Raw genomic sequence first — 19,787 nt, 5'->3', positions numbered from 1 at the left:
TCTGGTTTTGGTATTTCTTAAGGTGCTCCTTCAATACAACGCATAGGAAAGGACAAGATTTCAAATACACCAATGTTCAGAAATTTTATACTGTTCAGCATCAAATTTACCTGCCACTGACAGAAGTTGGATGAGTTTGGTGTGATGCCTCATGTGACATTCTGAAAGATAAAGAGACTTGCTAAAGGCAAATTATAGGGCAATTTAATTAAAGCCTCAAGTACACAGCACTTAGAGCCCGTACGTGAGAACACTGCATGTTCCCTTACCACGTACCTTTCCAGGTCTAATGTCTGCAGCAAAGTCAGCCCTAAATTGTGGCCATTCTTCCCCTCCTCCACCTCACCTATCCCTAATTACTAGTTACTGTGGAAGTGCAGAGATGGCACAAGTTCAAAACTAGCAGAAGAAAAGTTCAAGAAAGCAGAAACAGCTTTGAAGATTAGACCTTAGAGACAAACTGTCATAAATTATTTTATATTGTCACTTCTTTTTACAGAATGTCTGAGGTTGCTCATTTCATTATGATATGATATTATGATGCCTCTAACGTCATTAATTAAGGATTTGAGTTAACAAGCACCACTTGTTAAAAAAAAATCCTACTATCTCCAGGGGATCACTAGACTATGAAGAATTTAATCAGATCGCTTTCCACTCTAACACCTATCAGAGAACAGTTTCAGAGGGGAAAAAGAAAGGATGATTGAGGCTTCATACTTTGGGAGCACTTTAGAACAATCTGGAAAGGTAAAGTGGGCCGTTACGAAACATATGACTTCCTAAAAGCACAAGCTCTATTTTTCCAAATGGCCAAGGTTGGATACAGAGGACACGTGGAATAAGTCTCGTGGAAGAGTAACCTGATATGAGAATACTATGATGTGCCCATAAATGTATGTGAACCCTCTGGCTTTGTCCAACCCTGAGCCCATTAGTTTTCTTGGCACACCAGGCTGCATGGTTTGCCACTCTGAACTGACAGCTGTGGCAGCATGCTGCATAAGGGACTACTGTTGGGGCCACAGGGGCACGTGAGAGAGCTAGACTAGAAAGATCAGAAACATCACTGGGTACTTGCCTTCCAGAGAATGTGTCTAAACTGATGAATTTTAAAAGCTGGCATGCTCAGCCTCCTAAAACCCCTACTGCCTATGTATCTATGCCTCTTCAATTTTTAGCATCTTCTACTGATAAACAAGAAGAGGAGCAACTAGGAAAGATAACTTCTTGATAACAATTAGAGTCCGTCATTTGATGCCTACACCCCCACCCAGGACTCACCTTTGGCTTGAAGAGGAAAAGGAGATTATCCACCTGGAAAAGTTACATGGCAAATGCTCTTCAGGAAGCACATAATCCAACTTCCTGGACTAGGCACTGAGAGCTACAAAGCCAGTTACCTCTAGTATTAATCTGCCAATGGCCACGGCGCTATGTGAACAAACTGAGCGTTCATCCAACAAAGTTAGAAGGCCACAGCAATTCATGGGGTCTTTGATGGCTGCCTCAGTGGTGGTGCTGGGTGGAAGGCGGTGGCAGCTGCGACCGAACAGGCTCAGAGCTCCCCACCTATCACCCATCTCACAAGGGTGGGACACACATCACCTGTCTCACAGCCTGATGACCTAACTTCGAATCCAGAAGCCAACAGAGATGGAGTTAGTGAAAAGGAAGGAGAGGAGAAACACTATTTCCTGTCTACTTATTTTTGCCTGAAGTCATTCCTATCGTGGAAGAAGGAAGCAAATTCTTTTTCTTCCTCCCTCCATACCACAGCCTCCTGCTCCGGGGAGATGACAGGTCAGCGACCAGTAACACAAAGCAGCTTTGTGGAAGAACCTGAGCACCTTAGCACCGTAAGAGAATTTCCCAGAAAATGTGCTCCTAGACACAAACAAAATCAAAAAACAGAAAAAGGATACTGGGAAACCCTGTCTGGAATGTACAAATGTGCTATGTATTGATGGGGACAGGGTGGGAGCTGGGAAGATGAAAGGCTGTGAGTGGAAGGCAGTAGGTTCAGGAGGAATTCAAACAGGCAACCTAGCCAAAGATTTATCATTCAACTGAAGCCGGGCTCAGGAGGTGGCAGAGTTCCCGGCCTGCCAAGCAGTCCAGACGGGACATAGATGATTGCAATTACAAAACGACTTCTCAAAAAACCAGGGACAGCCTGAATCCAGGTGGAGGACAGCCAAATTGAGGTATGGCTGAACAGAGCTCAGTAGAAAGACTGAGGAGTCTGATGGAGATGGTCACGGACTTCACTTGTTTCTCTGACTTACAGAGATCCTTCCCCCGCGTCCTCCCCACCCACTCCCACAAAGTGACCTGCCTGAGTGTATCTCAGCTGCTCATGGGAATGACAGACAAGGGAGATGAGAAAGAAGCAGCAAGTGGCTGTCAAATTTAGAAGATCTGTGAATCCTTGGGAAGCTTTTTTAAAATTAAGAATCCCAGGCCCCATCCCAAGAGATTTGAACACAGGTAGTTCCAGTTACAGGCAATGAAAAGCCAGGACAGCAGCCTCAGATTCATCCTGGCAACATAACAGGTACCCATACACTCAGTAATCCTCGGAAAGGTTACCGCCAAGTTCTCCCGAACTGCTCGCATTATTACCTCTTGGGGCGAGTTACGGCCCCAGCTCAGCTCGGTCCTCACTAGGCAATCACCTGGGAGCTCAGTTAGTCACAGGCTCAGTCAGTGCCCCTCCACACTCAACTTTGAGCATTTTTTTTTAAGGCTTGTCTTGTTGAAAACTTTGAGTTTGTAAACTATACAAAAGTTATCATGAACTAACACGTCTGACACTTTTGTTTTGGCTGGTGTAAGTTTTCCTCCCAGGCCCCTCCATCTTTATACAAAGAACAACCCTGGCAATAGGAGAGAGAACAGAGGCCAGCTGGCCAGCTTCTCATCAAAACTTACAAAGAAATAAAAGCTTAGTAACTTGCCTGGGTACCAGCCGTTGCCTGTGGCCAAATCAGCCACAGCAGTTTCCTTGGGGCTGAAACACTCTTTGAAGGTAGAAAAATATCTCTGAGCAAAGAAACCAAGTCCTTCCAGCAATGAGAAGTAGTCTGAAAAGGAAGAGTCTATTCAATTTTTTCCATCCTAAAGGCAAGGAGCTATTGAGTGGCAGAAGTCCAGAAGCATCCTAGTCTTAAGCTGAGACTAAATGGGTTGTTAGAGAAACTCTGAACACCCCTATGTTCCTGTCTGAGGAGCTCAAGCACTGTAGGACGTTGGGTGAACCACTTCACCTCTGAGGCTCACTCTACAAATGTGTAAGATGGGGGCAATATCCCCCACCACCCCTCCTCAAAAGAAGTGGTGTGGCTTGAATGACAGAAAACATGCAAAAGCTTTCTGTAAAATATTTACCAGCAGACAAATATTTTTATCACCATGACTGTTATTCCTTTAAGACATTTAAGAATCAAAAGAGCAATTACCTGCTCTACCCATTAATGACCTACTATTAATCTTTTAAGTTACGATGCTCATCTGTCAGCGTCCATGAAATCGCTCAGCACGTGGTAATCAAGTATAGGAGTTGAGGAATATTTGTGCACGAGGTACCTAAACCTCAAGTACCATCTTTGATCATACATTTTCCTGAAACAAAGAACAGAAATAACTAGAAGGAAGTGCAGTATTTTTAACCACTACACTTCCTCCATGGGCTGATGACACAAAGAAATGACTGGCTATCCCAGTTACATGACAGAGAATTGGAGCATCAGAATCTAGAAAGAAAAAAAAGAAAAAAAAACTGGAAATTTAGCACTGTAGCAAGAAACTGTACATAAAACTATCCTCAGCTCACCTGTGCCTTCCATTCATCAGCATCTTTATATTGCAGACTCTTTACCAGCCTCCTCTAATCCAGCCTTCACTTAACCAACCTCCTCTAATAGCCAATACTCTTCATTTCCTCCAAAAAACATTCTGAGTGATGCCCTTGGGCCTCCAGGGTGGGGCTGCCCTCCAGGCTGTCTGTGCACCTCTGTTGGGACCAGTTGAGTTGTATGCCCCCAAAAGCTGGTTGTATTTGTTCCCAGACCTGTTTATGCAGCTCTACTTGTCATTATAATTATACAATTTAATTAAATACTATGTCAACCACAGAAATTTGAGACCAAAAAGAAAGACTTATTGTCTCTATGGAAACCAAGTTAAGTGCTTTAGAAAGATTTGGTAAAGGAACTAAAAATATTTCTGTCAAATTAAGAACACGCAAAGGATTGGGGGACATCTTAAAATTCTAGAAATCCTCACTCAGACTGCTTTGTGAGCAGCTTTGAGTACTTTCTCCAGTGAAGAAATTGGAATTGGACAGCAAGAAAGAAGCATGATGGGTGCGGCTTATGCAAGAAAGCCTGTGGGGAACTGCATTACCCTGTAAGGTGGCATGTCAGTGATTTTTATTTCTCCTTTGTACCTTTCCCAATTCTCCAAATTCTAGTAATCAAATATTGCTATAGTCAGAAAATATTTTGGCCATTAACAGTCAAGTTAAATACAAATTTACAAGTGAAGAGTGTACAATCTAAGATGCACATAACTTCCTATAATTAAAAAAATACTTCCTCAGTAGTACCCTCAAGATACATTTTAATGATCAACCGGAAAAGATAAATCTAGAAACACTGTAATACATTTTTAAATGTATGCATAATTGTGCATATAAAAGAAGTTACATACTCAACATAAAATGCCCTCCACAAATGTAAACTATTAATATTACTGTCAACAGCAGAGGTGACGACAGAAATTTAACTTTCATGTTGCTCTCCTTCTCAGTAATTAACCTTAGCGTGCTGCCCTTCCTAATTTAAGACACAGTAACAATTCTTCAGAAAGACAGGTAAATTGGTAATAAAAAGTCTAGAAAGCTTTAGGCAGGTCTTTCCATGGCACTGCATGCTCCCACCCTGGCGGCCCATGCCCCAGGCCTGGGGACTCCACCAGGCAAAGAGGAGCCAGAAACGAAGCAGGCAAAGCGACTGCCCCCTACAGCTGTGGAAGCAGGCACCGGAGACACCGCCCCGGCCAGGAAGGAGAGAAACCGGTTTCCCTCGGAAGAACTGGCCCTTCAGAGCCAGACTGGAAGCGCAGCCTTGCCCCTGCCCCAAGCCCTAACCCGGGCAAGCCTCTAGCCCTGTCCCCAGGAGGATGAATTACTCAACAAGAGCTGACCTCTCTCCTGAGCCTCATGAGGCCTTGAAAGACCAGATTACAAGGTTTACTGTCTGGGGCAGGCAAGAGTGGTTAGTGAAGTCCCATTTGTCCTTGAGCTGAGAAACAGGAGCTCTTCACTGTTAGAAGGAGGGTTGGGAGACAGGGGGATGGTAGGCCCGAACAGCCACGCCTCCCTCCTCTCCTGGCTCACACACCATCCAGCTCCCATCAGCCTCACCACCACCCCCCTGCTCTAACCATTCCAGCTAATGGACCCCCAGGAAGTCTCAGCCCACTGTTGGAAAATTACCTCACAATGCCACAGGTACCATACATTTCTGGCTATGATTTCATTCAGTCATATTCACACAGCATGAAGTACAAACGGGAGAAATAATAGCGCTGCTCCTCAAAGGGCAAGTGAAACCAGAGGCCTCTGGGGAGTGTCTGTATTAGATACAAGGCTGGCTGGATGACAGGTCTGAGCTGTCGTGGCACTTCCTGTCTTCCTGTGGACGTGCCCTTTTTTAAAACTGGCATACCACACCATGAACACAATGTGGTAACTGGTGTGGGAATTCAAAAGGAAAACACGAGGGGAACAGCAAGGGAAAGAAGACTGCCACAGATCTCACATCTCAGACTTTCTTTGCCCAAGTCCAGACTGTGCATCCCAGTCCAGAAGGCTTTGGAACCTGATTACCTGGTTGCCACATTCAGAGTAGACCCCTTTCTCAGGAGTAAATTCACCTATTGTAACTCATGTGTGTAAACACATACACACAGAGAATGCCAATGTATTAATTTACAAGGAAAACACTGTCAAAGATCCTGGAAACAATTAACATGGAGGCAAGTACATTTTCTTCCTGTAGGCACACCACATGGAAATCGAACAAAAGAACCACAGAGGAAAACAGCCATGCCTGCCTATCCAAATCCATCCCTTTCTATGCTGATTACAAAATTTTGCTTCTGAGACCTACTCGCCCTCCACTAAGAGACCTATGGTTTAGACGGTTGGATGGGCACATGTCCCAGGACTGGCCAGTCACAAGGCTGACACTGCCCTGGTAACTGGTGGGATTGCTAAACTGTGAGGATATGAGCTGGGAGATGCAGAGAGCCACCTCAAGAAGAGGGCACCGACTCAAGGTGAAGCCAAACAGGTGAGCAAAACGAAGAGGTGGAGAGGGACATTGCCTGACAGTATCGTGTAACATCAGAGGCAAGCCATGCCTGAGACCCAGATACCCTCTGAACTTTTCATTTATGGGAAACAGTGAATTCCCTTCTTTGCTTGAGCCACTTTGAGGTGGATTTCCATCTCTTGCAAACAAAAAGAAGTCCTGATTAGTACATGAGAGTTTTAACAGAGAAAATGGAATAGGACCAAGGAGAGTTTATAATATGACTTGAATGTTTAATCATCACTCGTTTCAAGTAGCTTAATGCATATGTATCTACACCAGGGGAGGCCAGGGCTCATCCTTGGGCATCCTTCTGTCCTGTGACCCTTGCCAACCGCACTTGCACTGATACATTCTCTCTTAAACCATGCTGATGCATCCAATCTGCCTGGCAGGCCTGCAGTCACTCTGTCTCTGCTCCATTTAACTCTCATATGGCAATCTTACACCCCTTGTTTCCAAGTTCTTAAGGGGATGCATCACTGGATCCCAAGTACTGAGAGTAATCGAAAACCACTTAATGGATTGTTAAATTCCACAGCACCCAAGAGAACTCATAGATCCTCCAAGTTAAATGTTATGTATTCCTTCCAGTGAATTCTAGCATTAAAAAAATCATTTACTGTAGCAAAATTATAGTCAACAGTTTCCAACTATCAGGATGTATCAATGATATTTCAATTGAGGTGAACACATAGTTCTTATACTTTGATTAAAGGGGATTCTTTAAAACCACGCTATTTTGATTATAAGCAGTTGTTTATGCTTAATGAAGAAGCTCACAGGCCAAGACAAAAGTGTGCCTCTTTGTAAGTTTAACTCCTATTATAGCTAACTTCGACGCAAATACAGGCTGCAGTGCACTGCTTTCCTTCCTCCCCTCAGGCACAAATCCTGTCTGTGGTTAGATTCTTCGAGGGCCTCCCCCCAGGGCCACTTCCCAGTCCCTTGTCCTAATTAAACAATGCCTTGGAGAGAAGCAAACAGTTGTTTTCTCCTCAAGCTGTCATCCTCGTTTGTTTACGTGTCTCCCCGACTAAACTCAGCTCTTTGGATGACTTGATGACTAGTCTAGCACTGTGTCTGGCAGATGCTCTGTAAACATTAGTTGAGTGGATTTAATTAACTACACTTGTCAGATTTTTACCAGAATATCTGGTTTGTAACCTTATGGCACTGTGCAGTTTCAAGCATCAAGGAAAGTATTGGGCAAGGAGTCTTGGAAACATGGTGTCTGCCCTCCCTTCAAGAGCAAAGAATTCAGAAACAGGTTCTTGTGCACAAGACTTCAACCTTTGAAAATGTATCCTGCAATCCTGGCGACAATTATCTGGACCAGGGTTTGGTGCCTGAGCTAAAGGCTTTAGCTCCAGACTCAACAGGAGAAAGGCCATTGGCCTTCAAGATGGCCAGGGATGAAAACTCAGCCGCAGAAGGAATGAAGTGTTCTGAGCAGTGATCAAGCAGTTCAGTAAGATCCTTTCTCAGGGCATATGAAAGCAACTTGTACAGAGAAAGCTATCATATAGTAGAAGGACAAAAAAAATAAAAGAGAAAATAAAGTCTGAAATTCTAAAGCAGAAGAAGCCAAGAATAATCAAAAGCAGTGAGGACTCTAGGGAGAAGGAAGTGCAGAAGCCTGTGGAGGAGCAGAGTAGAAGATGACACAGCCAGAAGCTGAGGTGAGTCTCAGGAAAGTGCTAGAACTACCGCTGTGTGGTCTGAAATTCCCTTTACAGTATACTAGAGAGAGTCAACGAATCAGAAGGCCACGGTAAAAGACAGCTACTCGACGTTTTCCAGCTATTTTTACCTCAGAGGTTGTCTGCTATTAAAATGGACATTAGAAATCAGCTTTGATTATTACTGAAATTTGAGATGCTCAGGACTTGTGAACTGGCTAGAAATACTTCAGGGGCGCCCCACCGTTCCATGAAGGGATACCAGGCTAACCTCAGGAACAGAGCCCCAGGCTGGATTCTGCACTCAGGCACAGTTGATTTGGAAGATTTTGGTTGTCCAAATGCTAACTCTCGAGTTTAACTGAATCCTGCCTCTAAAATATTATCATATTTTCCTCAAGTGAAACTCTTAAGCAAAGGAAGGAACATCTAAAAAGGCAGAGACACGAATTTATTAAACTTACAAAGAGGTTGTAGTATTGTTATGCCCTCTTACAAAAAAAACATTTTCTTTCATATCTAGAGGTGGGGGCCAGGGTGGCTGGTGGGAGACCTATAGCCGTCACCTCCCTCTTAACTACTGTTGTGTATTAGTTGGGGGGTGCTATGACACAGAAACCAAAAAGGAAAGTGGCTTGAACAAGAGCCCATTTATGTCTTAGTAGTGAACAGTCCAGAGAGAACCAGGCCGGGCAGGAAGAAAGTCCGAGCATCCACTTCTAATTTCAGATGGCTATTTCAAATCTCAGCAAATCCCAGTCAGCAAGAAGGAAAAAAAGACATGGAGGGCATGCCCTTCCCCCATTGGCCAGATCTTGTCACATGATCATTGGCCAGATCTTGTCACATGATGATGCCTAGCTCCACAGGCAGCAAGAAAACTAATCTCTACACCGGCAACTGAGTGGAATTACACTGTTGCACATCATTTGGGGGTCTCCTTCCCTGTGCAGCTCCCATCACCTGAGGGAACTTGAGTGATGTCTGTTCTTCCTGGTATGGACGAGTTTAATATAGGAATGCAACTCACTGCTTAAATAACACCAATGAGAAATCCATTATGAAGTCATTACAGAAAACAGACGTTTACAAAAAGACAAAAGGCCAAAAACATTCAATGCTCTGAAAGACAATTAGATAACCATCATATTAAACAAAAGCTAGATGACCTGAGAATAAAACACATCCCTGCTCCCAGCCTGCTTCAGTCATCTTAATTAGAGATTCCTGAGTCACTTGAGAAAAGTAGCTGTCTCTGCTGCACTTTGAAAAGCCTCAAAACAGGTCATTGTGATAAGTAAAGCCACCAATTAAAAGATAAAGTCCTGATCAGTCTTCCAAACTGTATTTGTGTTTGTTCAGGCTGCTGTAATAAATACCACAAACTGGGTGGCTTACACTGCAGAAATGGATTGTCTCAGCGCTGGAGGCCAGAAGTCTGCAATCCAGGTGTTGGCAGAGTGGTTCCTTCTGAGGGCTGGGAGGGGGAATCTGTGCCTGGCTTCTCTCCTTGGCTTGTAGTGGCCATCTTCTTACATCTCTTCATAGCATCCAAGTGTGTCTCTGTGTTGAAATTCCCTCTTTTTATAAGGATACCAACCAAACTGGATTAAGGTCCACCTTAATCACCTCATTTTAACTTGATTACCTCTGTAAAGACCCTATTTACAAATAAGATCACATTACTCGGGGTTAGGACTTCAATATATGAATTTAAAGGGCAGGGGAGGGGCATGATTCAACCCATATCACAAAATTAGAAGCCCTTTAAATCTGAGGCCAGAGACCGCATACTTACTACCATAGTCGTTATGTCCCTTTTAAAGCCTTTTTATTGGAAAATATAACAGATACGGAAAATGCATAAGACATAAATATACAGTGTGACAAATAATTATAAAGCAAGCATCTGTGGAATTGCCATTTGGGTCAAAAACAGAGCACTGCCAGTAGCCAGGAGCCCCTCCCTGACCACAAATCCCGTTTTCCTCCAGGAGGTACCATTTTCTCTACTTTTAGGAAAATGACTTCCTTCATCCTTCATAGTTTCAGATTTCTGAATACACCCCAAAACAATATAGTTTGGTTTTACCTGTTTTTGGACTGCGTGTGCATAGAATTGTCTTGTAATATTTGAGATCTTCTATCCCTCAACATGTTTGTAAGATTTATCCATATTTTTACATTTTTAATGGTTCCAAAGAATATTTCATTAACCTAAATCCAATTTTGCCAGTCACAACTATATTTACTTTGATTTTTACCATTCTCACTCATTTTTAACATCCCCACATCTCAATGTCTACATCAAAATCCTATCTACGCATAGAAAGTACTGACTAAAACTTACTTTTACGATTTTTTCCTTACAAAAAAACAAGTTTTGGTTAAAGCTACTATCTACATAGGCAGATTATAACATAAGCAATTTTCTTAAGTGTTGCTTCTACAGACATTTTCCCAGAAAAACTGAACAAGAAATGATACAGCAAAGTATATTTACCAAACGACCTGCTTTGTTTCAGGCAATGCTATAATATTCTAGGTTGAACTGACCAGTGGGCCATTTCTCAAGAGGAGAGTGAACCTCCAGGTAAAGATAAGACAGGGCATGATTCAGCAAGTTTGAGGGGACTGTTATTTGTCGGAGTCTAGGTGACAGGCTTCACTGATGAGCCAAGGACCTTAAAGGAAAGACAACAGTGTAACCTGCTGGGCTACACTGACTTCTGAGGCTTGCCCAATTTTTGGGTTTTCAACGGTCAAGAAGATTTGTTTCTTTGTCAGTTCTGTTTGAGATTTGCAATACCCTGACCCTGCCTACCTGCTTACCTTTCTGAACTGTATCTCAGTCTGGAATCCCAGGCTGGAATCTGACACTAGTTTGAGTAACTCATCTACTGGTTAGTGCCCTGGCCATGCAGAGGTCAACTGACTGTCCACCCTTCCCTCCATACTGTAAGCTTAGACCCTAACTCGTGCTTAGTAGTTGCCATCTAGACTTCATTTACTGGTCCTGATAATCAGTTTTATTTCCTGATCCCAACTTAAATTCAAGTTCCAACAATGATGTAACTGCCCTACGGAATGAATCACAGTTGGGAAGGTGTTTTCTGTCACTCTAGCTGTATCTCTACGAAGTCGAAATGAGCTAAATAAAAAAGAAAATTAAGAAACTATTACAGACATGAAGTTTTCACTTTAAGTTCTTTAAACAATAAAATAGATTTCCTTTCAAATTCATTTTCAATTTTTAGTCTCTATAAATGTTATTAGCAGACAAGCCCCCTTCATTTCTAACACTCAGAGATAGTCACTAATGTTTTGGCATGTATCTTTCCAGATTTTTTCCTTTTCTATTCATAAATACACTGGTAAATAAACACAAAAACAAGATCATGATATAATTTATACTACTATTTTGTGATTACCTTTATTGCTTTAAAAAATATATTGTAGAGACCATTTTGTGACAATAAATTTTTCTTTACAGAAAGACTTTTAATGGCAAAATAGAATTCCATTGTGAGAATGTAACATAATTTATTAGGTATCTACTTAAATAATCTTCTTCGTGAAGGTGGATGTTTGATCAATGAGAATGTCCAGTTCTTAACTTCTGCCTTGGTAATTTATTACAGCTCAAGACCAAATACAGTCAACTATAACAAGATGATGCTGAAAGAACCTTATTTATACTCAAGAGGAATAATGACTGAAAAGAATTTCTAATAAAATCAATAAAGATTTTAAATCTCTGATGCCTTATTGCTTGCATGTAAGCAAGACAGCACCAAACATTCAAACTTCCAATTAGAATAAAATCTAAGTATTTGTCATTTTGCCCAGTAAGAAGTCCATTATCTCCAATGGCAATTAGGAAATTCAATAAAATCGAAACATTCTTCTCATCTCCATCATAGCAGACCAGGTACATAGATAGCTCTATCTGCTGAATAAGTTAAGAAAGAGCCAAAGAAAGGCAATGCCACAGGGACCAAAACAAAAAAAGTCTCACAATGAAAACAACCAACAGACACACCTATTTCATATTACTAGGAAGAAACATAATAACTCTCATAGCCAAGGTCAGGGGCAGGAAGTTAAGTGAAAAGAAACAGTAATTAGATACTATTTTTCACAAACATTTGTACGAGACCTTTAAGATCAAAAATTTTCAAGCTATTGTTCAAGGGTGACAGACTAAAGAAAACACAACTATTTTGAATCATTCCACTCTAGGAAGTGGAACAATTAAAATTTTAGACACCACCTAGCAGAAGTTGGCTTCTGTTTACTGCTAAAACTCTACTCTGGATGATAATTCAGAATTCACAAATGGTTAAATTCAATATGCTTGTTTATATATGTGTAATTTTTTCCCCACACTACATAAAGATTTACATCTCTGCCGTACTATACAGTTTTGAGTCGCCCAAATATAGTATCCAATAATTTTGTTTAAATGGTAAACATGATTATAAATTTCCTTTAAACTTAAATGTATAGTAATTACTCCCTGGTTTGGAAGAGAATCAAAATGAATTGAAAATTACACTAAATTTTGAGGAAATATAATTTAATGTAGTCATGCATTCCTTTCATAAACTTCTGCAATCTGACTTCAGGATTTAAATCTTGCTTGAAACTCTCCTCTCCATAGTTATCAGTGACTTCCTTCATTTCATAAGCAACACTTCTCATTTCTGAATTTCTTTTTCTAGCATTTCTTACTGTTGGCTACCACTCTTTCTTAACTGTCTACTGATAAAGTTAATTTGTATTTCAGGACCCACAAAATGGAGACCACCCCAGTGGTCCAGTCCACATCACAAATCTAAACCTAAGTCAGCCTGCACTTATGGGAACCATCTGTCAAGGAATCCTAACATACATCAACCAGAATCCTCCAACTTAGCTTTAACTACCTTCCTTTACCCTAGAAGTAGGACCTGCTGACCCTATAAGGAAATTCCCAGCCTCCTAGCCAATCATGCCTTGTCTCCCTGCTGTTCCTTCTAACTCTCCATAAAACTCCCTCTTGCCCAAAATCCCTCAGAAACAGTGCTCCACTGTTTGTGGGGTACTGTACTCCCCCAATCCATGGATTATTTCCCTTGAATAAAGAACATCAAACCCATTACTAAATTGTATTATTTTTGTCATTCGACATTATTCTGCAGCTTTCATAACAATACACCATCCTCAATCACCTCTCACCCTTCTCTTCCTTACCTCGGTTAATTCAAATATTACCCAGAGCCTAACATGAGATGGGCATAGATAGAAGTCCTACAGACAAAGAGGGCACAAGGCATGCCTGTCCTTGAGGAGAGAGATGCAGGAAACTAATACTTCAGCCCAAATGGCAAGAATTATAATGGCCAGGCTGATTTAAGAGTACTAGGAAGAGACATTTAAGTCATAAATCAGACTTGAGGATTTATGGTCAAAGAAGGCTTCTCAGAGGATGTAATGCTGACCAACCAGGTTTCAAATGTGCCAGATACATTTATATTCCCCGAAGCAGCCATCAGACCCTCAGCTGCCGGGAAATCCTTCTAGATGTTCCCTTGGCAGCTCTCTGGTCCACTTCCATGACAACTATTTCTTGTTTTCTTCACTCTCCTCCAAATTTCCAGACAGCCTCTATCTGCCTCACTCACAGAAGACAATTTAACCTGCAACTTCAGAGAAAACAGAAATACAGCCCATTTGCAGAGAAGTCTTACTATTAAAAGATGAAGCTCAGAGTACAGAGGATGGTACAAAAAACACCCTAAATCACCATCTCCTAACGCGATCACTTTGAGAGGCACAGGGAAGTCCTTCCTCCTTTCTGCTTCCCTGCTGTTCCTTAAGCATCTTCACTCCTCAGACAGAGCCCCAGGCTCCCTCTCACCTTCCTCAGCTGCCAGCCCAGAGTCTCGATTCTCCTTCAGCAGGGAGAAGGTAGAGGCCAGAATGGCAGTGAAGGGGAGGAGCCTTCCATTTCAGAGAATCAGGAAGAAGGGACTTTCAGACTCAGCCTGACAATGAAGTCTCTGGGACCCTCTCAACATAGCCCTAGACGCTCAAATACCTCCAAGTTTCCATCAACCTACCTTATCAAAACTGTTCCCTTTAACCTAGCTTGGTCAAGGCCCCAGAAGAGAGATAGCTATGCTTCAAGCCCCAGAAAGGTTGGATGTGGTGGGGCCAAAGGGAAGAAAATCCCCTCCTTTCTTACGGACTTTTATGTTTTACTATAGCTGCTCTCTAGGAATCAAATTTAAATAAGCTAGCGGCTAACAACTGTTTTTGCAAGTCATTAGAAAAGGTATTTTGCATACAAAAAAAATAGTTCTTCTCCAGAAACACCATTTTGTTCAGATTCTGCCCAACGGTATGTAGTGCATGCAGTAATTCTACTAAACCTGAAAGAGTTTTGAAATCCAGTTAATCGAAGTTGTGGGTTAGCCAACAAAGTCCAAAACTTATGTTTATAACTCTGCTATGACCTGAAGCTACTGGGACTGTTTCAAGTTCTTCATTCATCCAGCAAATATGTATGACACATTTATTACATGCCTGATACCACACTAGGCTCTGAGCACACCGCGGAGAATAAAACAGATACGCCCACTGCTTAAAGACTATTGAGAAGGCAGATAAACAGCCAGTAAACAAGTAAACAGAGCATTACAAATGTTAATAGATGTTTGCATTACACCCTGCAGCAAAATTATACCCCCAGGCACCACCCGATTGTCATCAGGCTCCTTAGCAGGATGAAGCAGTGACCAGGAAAACATGGTAGAAAATTGCTCCAAATTGTTGGTCTAGAAGACATCTGCACTTAAACTTGGATTTGTAAAACAACTGTCTGGAGAAGTCTACAGGCTGATGACTCACTGGACCAAAGGGGACTCTCACAGAGCTTTCTATTCAAATTGATGCCCCACACACTACACGAGTTTTTAACCAAAGGCACCGTTAACTTGAGCCATCAACAATATCCAACCCACACAAGCCTCAGAACACATTTACATGACAGCTGACATTTCCATGTCACCAAGAAAGTCTCTTCAGTCAGCAACCTCAACATCTCACTTTAATGACTCAGTCCCAAGTGGACAGAAACAGAGTTGTTCACCAGGAAGGGTACCTCACAGGCATCTCAGAGGGAGGTGGGAGGATTTTTTTTAGAGATTTCTGAATTACAATGGCAGAAAACAACCAACTCCTGATTTACATATCTTGGCTCATTGTTTTCTCAATGACATTTTTATGGTCTTGAAAACTCCACAAATGGCTCAATCGTTTATCAAAAAACTGGAGACATCCCTAACTAACCCTCATTTGATCTGAGATCTAAATCAAAGAAGGAGGAGGGTAGTCAGATAGAATTTTATCTCCAAATATGTGTGCCCCACCCCTGCCCCGCCTCTATCTGGGCTTTGCACACAAAGGGAGCAAACTTCCTTCATACTGCTTTCTCAGCTGGGAACTACCCTTCTATGCCAATACTTCTTTTTTGTACCAATTCCACTTTAATGCCCCCAAGCTATACTTCCCAGCATGCAGTGTGGCTGAGAGGAACTCTGACCCACAACAGTGAAGTTAGTCATTGAAGAAGTTCAGCCTAGAAGAACAATAAGCCATAGGCTCTGTGATGTACAAAACTGCTAACTTGGAAATTACTTGTAGTGTTTTCAGATCTTCCAAGAATAAATTCTCACCCTTATAAAAAGATAACAAGGATGAGCGATCAGAAAATCCCTGCTTTGGACAACAGATCCACAAACAATAAAGTGCACAGCACTCGGCTCTCTGGCTTAAAAGGCCGAAAGGAAATTATAAAACCTAAAAGGTAAACCCAGGATAAGAACACCAAGAATAAGGATAAATATGGACTACATGAAGAATGAACAGATTTCCCCTCATGGAAGGCTAAGGAAAGAAGAAAAATCAATATGGGTCCTACCAAATTATCTTACTGCATGAAAGATACAAGTTACATATAAAATTTTAGTAGAGGATAATGTGCACTTCAGATCAATGGGAAAAGGAAGAATTGGATAATAAAATAACAACAATGATAATAATAATAAAAAGCACAAAGACTATCATTAACTCCTTGGAAAGAAAACTCATAGGCTTCATTAAAATACAGCTTACTTTGTTGTACTTCCTAGATACTGCCTTTTTTTTTTTTTTTTTTTTTTTAACAGATAGAAGGTTTGTGGCAACCCTACATTGAGCAAGTCTATTGGTACCATTTTTCCAACAGCATTTGCTCACCTGGTGTCTCTGTGCTGGATTTCAGTAATTCTCACAATTTTTCAAACATTTTCATTATTATTATATTTTTATGCTGATCTGTGATCAATGTTCTTTGATGTCAGTATTGCAATTGTTTTGGGGAGCCACAAACTATGCCCATATAAGACGGCAAACTTGACTGATAAATGCTGTGTGTTCTGACTGCTCCACTAGCCAGCCCTTCTCATCTTGCTCCCTCTCCTAAGACACACTTATATCGATATTAGGCCAATTAATAACCCTACAATGGCTGTAACTGTTCAAGTGAAAGGAAGAGTCACAAGTCTTTAACTTTAAATCAAAACATAGAAATGACTAAGCTTAGGAAGGATGTCAAAAGCTGAGAGAGATCAAAAGCTAGGCCTCTTGTGCCAGTTAACCGAGTTGTTAATGCAAAGGAAAAGTTCTTGAAGGAGATTTTTGTAACTGAGCAGGACCCTACTGTCTTCAGTGACTAGTATTTGTAACTGCTTAATTGTATAATAGTTTAAATAGCTTTTCTCATGCTCTTGCCAACCAAGGTAAGGCTGGAGAGGAGGAAGGCTGGGTGGTCTGCCCAACCTCTTCATGGTGCTGCATATGGGGATCATGCTCAGTGCCCCGCTTTTGCTCCCAACACCTCAGAAACAGCATTTGGGTGCTTGGTGCATCTTGTTCATAACTCATCCTAACTGCACATCTGCCGTTATTTTTAGCCCCTTGTAGTTCCTTTGTATTCCACTGTTTGAGGTGCAGGTCCCAGCTTGCAGCAAGAAATATCAAACCTCAGCCTGCATTTATCAACCTGACTTTAAACTGCACAAGTTTTTCTCTAGAGCTCTTTTCCACAAACACCTTTCCTATGCACCCTTTGTTGTGGACATAAGAAAATTAGAAGAGGCACAAAGCTGGAGTGAACTTTATACCCAGCAGAAGGAGGGAGATCATTGCATCTGCAAAAATAAGAACAACTTTGCAACAATTTGTTACCCTGTATGCAATCTCTATGGAAACTAGCTCCTCCCCTTGAATTCTTGAATTTTTACTATAAAACCCCCGGCCTTTTCTCCCCAGCAGGCTCACAGTCTTGGAAGCATTAGCTTACTGTGACCTCCTTTGCCTGGTAAAGAAATAATGCTGCCTTTTCTACTTCATCCAAAACTCTGTCCTCAAGTCTCAACTTGGTAAGCAAGGTACAGAAGCTGAGTTCAGCAACAATTAAAAGTGTTACTCCAGTGAACACACAAATGATAAGAAATCAAAACAGCCTTATTGCTGATATAGATAAAGTTTTAGTGGTCTAGATAGAACAAACAAGCCACAACATTCCATTAAACCAAAGCCTAATGCAGAAAAAGGCCCTAACTCTCCTCACTTCCAGGAAGGCTGAGAGAGATGAGGAAGCTGCAGAAGGAAAGCTGAAGCTAGCAGAGACTGGTTCATGAAGTTTAAGGAAAGAAGCCATCACTATAACATAAAAGTGCAAGGTGAAGCATCAAGTGCTGACGTAGAAGCTGCAGCAAGTTAATCCAGAAGATCTAGCTAAGATCATTAACGAAGGTGGCTACACTAAAAAACAGATTTTCAGTGTAGATTAAACAGCTTTATATTGGATGAAGATGTCATTTAGGACTTTCATAGCCAGAGAAGAGAAGTCAGTACCTGGCTTCAAAGCTTCAACGGACAGGCCGACTCTCTTGTTAGGGGCTAATGCATCTGGTGATTTTAAGTTGAAGTCAATGCTCATTTACCACTCTGAAAATCCTAGTGCCCTTAAGAAGTATGCTAAATCTATTCTGCCTGTGTTCTATAAATGAAACAAAAAGTCTAGATGGCAGCACATCTGTTTACAATATGGTTTACTGAATATTTTAAGCCCACTGTTGAGACCCAGTGCTCTGAAAAAAAATTCATTTCAAAATATTACTGCTCATTGACAATGCACTTGGTCACCCAAGAGCTCTGATGGAGATGTACAGTGAAATCAAATGGTGTTTTCATGCCTGTTAATGCAACACTCATTCTGTAGCCTATGGATCAAGGAGTAATTTTGACTTTCAAGTCTTATTACTTAAGAAATACATTTCATAAGGCTATAGCTGCCATAGACAGTGATTCCTCTGATGGATCTGGGCAAAGCAAATTTAAAACCTTCTGGAAAGGATTCGCCATTCTAAATGCCATTAAGAATATTTGTGATTCATGGGAAGAGGTCAGAATATCAATATTAACTGGTGTTTGGAAGAAATTGATTCCAACACTCCTGAATGACTTTGAGGCATTCAAGACTTCAGGGGAGGAAATAACTACAGATGTAGTGGAAACAGAGAGAGAACTAAAATTAGAGCTTGAAGATGTGAAAATACTTGTCCGGTTGAAGAGTTTCTTCTTATAGATGAACAAAGAGAGTGGTTTCTTGAAATAGAATCTACTCCTGGTGACGATGCTGTGAAGATTGTTGAAATGACAACAAAAGATTTAGGATATTTTGAAAACTCAGTTGACAAAGCAATGGCAGGGCTTAAGAGGATTGATTCCAGTTTTGAAAGAAGTTCTCCTGTGGGTAAAATGCTGTCAAACAGCATTGTATGCTACAAAGAAATTGTTTGTGAAAGAGAGTCAGTCCATGCAGCAAACTGTATTGTCTTATTTTAAGAAACTGCCACAGCCACCCCAACCTTCAGCAACCACCACCCTGATCAGTCAGCAGCCAATCAACACTGAGGCAAGATCCTCCACCAGCAAAAAGATTACTATTTACTGAAGGCTCCGATGATGGTTAGCATTTTTTTTAGCAATAAAGTATTTTTTTAATTAAGGTATATACATTATTCTTTTAGACATGCTATTGCACATTTAATAGACTACAGTATAGTGTAAACATAACTTTTAAATGCACTGGGAGACCAAAAAATTCGTATGACTTGCTCTATTGCAATATTCACTTTACTTTGGTAATTAGGAAGCTAACACACATTATCTCCAAGGTATGACTGTAAACTCCGAAAGGATTCAAAAGTTAATTTTTAAAAAAAGAAAAGAAATCATCATTGTCATCTACTTTAAACATTCTGTTTAAATTGCATTAGTGGCTTTCCATTGGTCTTCCGATGAAAGATCAAAATCCATAATAGGACCTAGAAGTCCACACACTGTCTGGCTCATAATTCCTCTCCAGCCATAAACTTGACACAATCACACTTCACCTTATCTCTGTGCTTTAGCCACAATGGCCTCAGCCAGGGCCTGAAATGCCTTCCTCCTCTATCTCCTTATTGTGATTTAACTGTAATCTCACTTCAGGGTTTAGTTCAAGGTCACTTCCTGAGAAAAGTCATCCTGAACCTCCTTGAGCAGGTCAGTGACGCTCATTAGACACTTTTATACTACCTCTTACCTCTCCGTCATAAATTAAGGTCTATTTTCTACTAGGCTGAAACTC

General features: G+C 41.2%; 1 protein-coding gene across 3 annotated transcripts in view; it reads right to left on the bottom strand.

Moving 5' to 3' along the window:
* The window catches only part of HECW2 (HECT, C2 and WW domain containing E3 ubiquitin protein ligase 2), a 334,329-nt gene that overhangs the window by 290,460 nt on the left and 24,082 nt on the right, over positions 1–19,787 (bottom strand). The window contains exon 1 of one of the 3 annotated variants that reach the window (XM_074364240.1): positions 5,501–5,604. The exons of the other annotated variants lie outside the window; for them this stretch is intronic. The gene's annotated coding sequence lies outside the window, so the exon portion shown is untranslated. Of the gene's footprint in view, positions 1–5,500; positions 5,605–19,787 lie in introns of those variants that run through there. 3 annotated transcript variants of the gene reach the window in all.

The sequence above is a fragment of the Camelus bactrianus genome, chromosome 5 (assembly GCF_048773025.1).
Source record: "Camelus bactrianus isolate YW-2024 breed Bactrian camel chromosome 5, ASM4877302v1, whole genome shotgun sequence".
Lineage (NCBI taxonomy): Eukaryota > Metazoa > Chordata > Mammalia > Artiodactyla > Camelidae > Camelus > Camelus bactrianus.
This window is presented reverse-complemented; position numbering and strand designations above follow the sequence as displayed.